Source organism: Amphibalanus amphitrite, unplaced genomic scaffold (genome assembly GCF_019059575.1).
Source record: "Amphibalanus amphitrite isolate SeventyFive unplaced genomic scaffold, NRLGWU_Aamphi_draft 000839F_arrow, whole genome shotgun sequence".
Lineage (NCBI taxonomy): Eukaryota > Metazoa > Arthropoda > Thecostraca > Balanomorpha > Balanidae > Amphibalanus > Amphibalanus amphitrite.
The window spans coordinates 41,359-47,358 of NW_024882333.1; positions in this window are offsets into that span (position 1 = coordinate 41,359).

A 6,000-nucleotide genomic window follows, 5' to 3' on the forward strand; every position below is an offset into this window, starting at 1 on the left:
CTGGTGGTCATGAAAGTGCGGTGTTTGGTGCTGCGACTATGATATTTGCCGTGTGCTGTCCAGGAACGTGCAGGGGCACCGTCCGGTCCTCAGCACCAGCACCCCTGGCGGCCGAATAGGGCGCCTCTGCCGGGCAGTCACGTAACCAATCACAAGTGACTGTCGTCTGTCTCATAGCATTGTTGCAGACTGCAGTCCAGGCTTACTGTAAGAATGATACCCTATGAGCTCCAGGAGGGTTGTTTGCGCTTATATTTGCGTTTTCTTTCAATTTGCCGACATTCCCCACTGCATTACCCACACCGTCGGCTAGTGCCCGGGGTTCGTAAAGCGAATGCTGTTCAGATGTGACCGCATAAGTCTGACAGGGCCGCTGAAGACCATAATTATTCTGTTTTAGACTCAGGCCACGGACTGCCATTATTTCACCATAATTATTCTGTTTTAGACTCAGGCCACGGACTGCCATTATTTCAGTAGGATAGACGTGTTTGTGCTCCTGCGCGCCGCCCCGGCGTGGCGCGGAAGCCGGCGGGGGAGGGCGGCCCTCGGCCCTCGGTCACCCTCCACGGTGAACGCTCTCTGTCGACCTTGTCGGTCGCGGGGTCAGAGGTCAGCCGTCACCGCTGACCCGCGGGCGGTGCGTATAGACGCCGGGGAGCCCGCCCCGCCCCCGCACACTGCCGGCGGAGTGTCGAGTCACTGATCTGAAACAGCAGCACATAAATAGCGGGCAACACAGCCGCTCACACAGACGCGTGTATGCGTTAATACTTTGCTCAAAGTGTCGGAGATACGTGCTTAGGCTACATCTTAGATATTGAGGCTGAGAAGTTAGAGTGGGCACTTTACCCACCCTACCCTATTTTGAATTTTACTTCACGTTGATTCGTCTCATTCACTCATGACATTCCATTGCTCTATCCCCAGCCAGCCATTCAAAATGGGACCAATATGGACTTGAAGTGGGGTACATACGAACAGACCAGACAGTGAAGCGTTTACACAACTATGTGCTTTGCTACCTCTAAGTGACCTCTCTGATGACCCCAAGCTGACTTCTGTGACCTGTCACCTGACGTGTCCCAGATGACCCCAATGACCTCCAATAGAGCTCTGTGATGACCCTAAGCTGACCTATGTGACCTGACGTGTCCCAGATGACCTCCGTGACCTCCAATAATTGAGCTCACTGATGACTCCAAGCTGAGCTCTGTGACCTGACGTGTCCCAGCTGGCCTCAATTTGAGCTCTGAGATTGCCCCAAACTGACCTCTGTGACCTGACGTGTCCCATAAGACCTCTGTGACCTCTAAGTGACCTCTCTGATGACCCCAAGCTGACCTCTGTGACCTGACGTGTCCCAGATGACCCCCTGACTTCCAATTGAGCTCTGTGATGACCCAAAGTTGACCTCTGTGACCTGACGTGTTCCAGATGACCCCCATGACCTCCAACAGTGCTCTGGATGATCCCCAAGTTGACCCCTGTGACTTAACATGTCTCAGATGACCTCCGTGACCTCCATTGAGCTCTTTGATGACTCCAAGCTGACCTCTGTGACCTGACGTGTCCCAGATGACCCCAATTGAGCTCTGTGATGACCCAAAGTTGACCTATGTGACCTGACGTGTCCCCAAGTTGCCCTCTGTGACCTGACGTGTTTCAGATTACCTCCGTGATCTCCAATTGAGCTCTGTGATGACCCCAAGTTGACCTCTGTGACCTGACGTATCCCAGATGACCTCTGTGATGACCCCAAGTGGACCTCTGTGACCTGACGTGTCCCAGATGACCTCTGTAACCTCTAATTGTGACCTCCAACTCCAACTCTCCTACCTCTCTGTGACCTCAAACTCTCTGAACTTATTTCTTCTCAAGCATCGCTTCTACACCTTTTGTCAGTTTATTTCGGTACGTACGCGTCCATTTTAGACCTAGCGGATTCTTTGTAGACATCCCGCAAAGCTATGTATCAGTATAGCATTGCATGTCGGCCGTTTATAGCGGTGATCGGCATTAAAGCATTTAATTTCGGCGCAGCAGCAAAAGACGCCCGGTTTCGGCGTGTCCGCATTGTATTTCGGCGATGCCGCTGGAGATTGGAGACGGCCGCACGATATTTAGAACAGCAGCAACCAAATTCGGCGATATTCATTTAATTGCGGCGGTTATTTGGAGGCAGGGAGAGACTTCTCGCTTACAAAATGAGCTTGTTGGAGCATTGTTATTAAGTCAAACGTTTTAACCCTTGCCCGCACATGGGGGGGGGGGTGGTTGCCACCCCCCCCCAGGTAGTCTTTCTGCTCTGCACTCAACATTTTTAGAGCTAGAAGGCTGATTTTTCGTATAGCTGCTCCTCTATCCTTTCTTGATGTCCACTGAAAATTTCAAGTTTCTGTGATTTTTGGTTTCGGAGATATGACCTTGTTTTTCAGGTCATGTCATGACCCAAATGGCCAATTCTCAACATCTTGCGTTTGCCATGGGCCTTATGAGCTTTTGACACCCTGATTTCGGCCTTTTTTGCCAGTCTTACCTCCTACCTATCATGGAACATGTTGTTTGACGATGTACAGGGGTCAAGGTCAGGGTCAAGGTCAACCTAGGTCACCTAAGATAATTGCGTTTTAGGCAAGCTGAATTTACTTTTTTTGAAGTTTTTTTGACTGCATTTTTGGTAAAAGCTTCTCAGATCATGATTTCATGTAATATGGACCCAAAAACAATCGGTGCACACATCAGTATACACACAGACACACACAGACATACAAACACATATAATTGACCTTGACCTAACTTGACCTGAAATGACCTCAGCAGCAAAATTCTGGTCGGGTAGTGTGACAAAGAGGTTCTAGCTGGCTTGGCACCAGAAAACAGCATCGTCATCGGTATTTGATAAGCAGCACACTTGATATCCAACGGTGACCCAAAACAGCAACATTTTTTAGTTTGACCTGACCTGGAAGGTCAATGACTGACCTGAGAAGGTAAAACTGGGTATCATTGGATTCGTCTCTTCCCAAAGAATCTTTTTGGTCTTTACTGCTAAGCTCTATCTCCAACAGGAACGAAATGGCGCGGGGGGGGTGGCAACCACCCCCCCCCCCATGTGCGTTCTAGGATGGGAAAATGGCATGTGCGGGCGAGGGTTAAAGGTGTTTACTGTTGCCACTGTCTCAATGTCTGGACTTATGCATGCCTCCGGCCCTCCACCCTCTCCTTTATGGCCGATTATTCCATTCGCATTCGCCAGCGATGAGAATGATTTCATGTCCGTGCTTTCTGTGGGTTAAACAAAACATTACAATGCATTAACTTTTATAAAGTAAGTACTAACATCACTGCAGAGGTACCTACCTGCTTAAAACGAAGACGGCGAAGAACAAAGCCAGACCGACAGGGTATGCGACTACTGAACTTTGACCTCGCCCGTGCGCCGGAGACGCCCGGTGTCGTCGCGCGGTTGTTCAAAGGATGCGCCGAGCACCAGATGGACAGTCAGATGCTGTTTGATATATGTGTGGGGGGGGGGGGAGGGGCGGGGGCCGGGGCGAAGAAAGATTGCACCTGCCGCAGCTGCGAGTCTTTTCTATGGGACGGGTTAGACTGTCGGCGCTAAGCCTTTGGTGGTGTTCATGGGGGACGGTGGAGCGGGGTGAGGAGAGGCGTGGTGATACGATACGGAATGCTGAATTTATGTATTTTCGTGTCCCTTTGCTCACAGTAGGCGAGGGATGTTTGATGTTTCACGCAGGCATGGTTGATCAATAGATCATAACATAACAGGAGGACGTGCGACGATAACCAGTTGGTAGGACTCATTCTGGTATGGTTGATATAATTGTGTTAGGGGAAAGTGGGGTAAGACGGTCAGGGTAGGTAAGACGGGCACCCCTTCTGCAGACCAAACCAATAGCGCTACGAGCAAGAAAAGTTAGGACCAGAATTGCCTTTCCCACTACACACCACCATTCAAGTCTGGTGAATTTGTGTTCAGTCGATAATCTTTTATTTTGATTTCTTTAAAACACTCATTTCATTGAAAACATCCATAATGTATTGTGCAAGCTTTTGTGTACAGCACTATAGAGTTAAAAACTCGCAATCACTTGTGGTACACTCATATGCCAACAGTGTTCATTTACGGCGGATTTGCTTTGTCTGCATCAAATTGTCCACAGCGAAAAATCGTGCTGAACTTCTGACATTGAGTTTGGGGTAAGACGGGCAACTATGAACCCAATGGGTCTGTAATGGTGAAAATATTTTTGTTGCTGTAGGAAAAAAGAAGCATTTCTAATAAGAATATGTTCGATTCCGATACTCACAGACATGTTAGCAATATTCCTTCGGCACAGTTTATTCTCGAATAATGAATGTGAAAAACGGTTCTACATGGCTTCTGAACTAGGGCCTATATAGGAGCATACGCCTTCTGCACGAATCTCGTATACTGCCATTTCCGAAGCACTTGAGACCAACGAGCGACTGTATAAATGCGGCTAATCTCGGGCATTTGTTGCGAGCTGCGCTGATCGGTGAAAGAAGCTGGCCGTCTTGCCCTACCCATGTGACCGTCTTACCCCATGGGGTGGGGTAAGACGGGTTTTTGCAAGGTTTTGCAAAAATAGCTGCAGTTTATTTGTTGAATCAGGTCTAAGTCTCATCTTCTGGCAAATGAAAGTAAAATGTCTGAAAAAGGTTTTCACCCAGTTTCCCGTTTCTATGATGTTTCTAACCGGCCGAAAAATGGCTCCAAAGTTAAGGTGCCCGTCTTACCCCACTTTCCCCTATGTGTGATTGACATGGTGATTGGTTGTTTTCAAGGTGAAGTAAAATAACTGAATAACACCTTCTGATGAAATGGGTTCATGTTTTGGGTAAAGTCTTGGCATACAGTGACAACAGCACAGACATACTTCATTAAAAGAAAATCGGGGTTTGCCTCGAGTCCAACAACAATTAGCGTTTGATTTGTCGATTGTCGTCCGCCATGTGCGGACAGGAGCGGCCCGGGTACTGTAATAAAAAACGAAACCAGCCCACTGATGTTATCTTTTAGGATAAGTAGTACTTACTCAATAAAGCTCATCAATTTTTCACATCACAATTCAAAACGAGAAACAGCGAGACGGCCTTAGGTAGGTACTGTGACGCTAAACAAACCATGGCCTGCTTTTCTCCCCCTGAGAATGTCCCAAAGCCACAAAGCTGTATGACGATTCATTTGATGCTCAAGAAGCGTTCCTGAAAAAATGAATCATCTGAGCGCCTCCGGTTACCCGCCGAAATTGAATGAACAGTGCCGAATTTGGTTGTTTTTGTTGCTAAATCGCGTGCGTTCCCTCTAAACCTGTGCTGGAGCAGCCGATTCTACTTGCGCTATCGCCGAAAATGGAGCGTTTTGCCGCTGTGCTGAAATTGAATGCTTTACCGCCGACTGCCTAACCTGCGCCGAGATATTAACCGAAGGTTTGTTGTCAATAGTTAAAACACTATTCTTTAGAATTGTGTTTTTCTATTGAAAAACAAATCTGAGTTCCCTGACAATTTGGCAAAAGCTGCTTGAGATCAGTACAACTTGATGCTCTTGAAAACGGCTGGTCCAAATATTCTGATTTTTTTCAGGATTTCTAGTGGGCCAGGTGATCTACGTTCTGGTATGGGTCTCCCCTCCGCGGACCATCTGGTGCACGTGCCACGTGACTTTAAAAATTCCCGTGTTAAGCCAATGGGGAAAATGAAAAAATGCGTTCCACGGCAGATTGCTCGAAAACGATCCAAACGACCCCCCATTTTCTTACATGCAGATCAACCACCATTCGGTGCACTACCCATGGGTATGTCGCAAAGTGGCCGGAAAAGTCCAGAACCACGTGCCACGTGCCGTTGAAAATGACCCTGCACACCGCAAATTGGGACTTTTGGTCATTTCGGCGCACCCATGATGCATACTATGGCGTGGGTGACAGTGGCGGCGGAAGGTATTCTAGG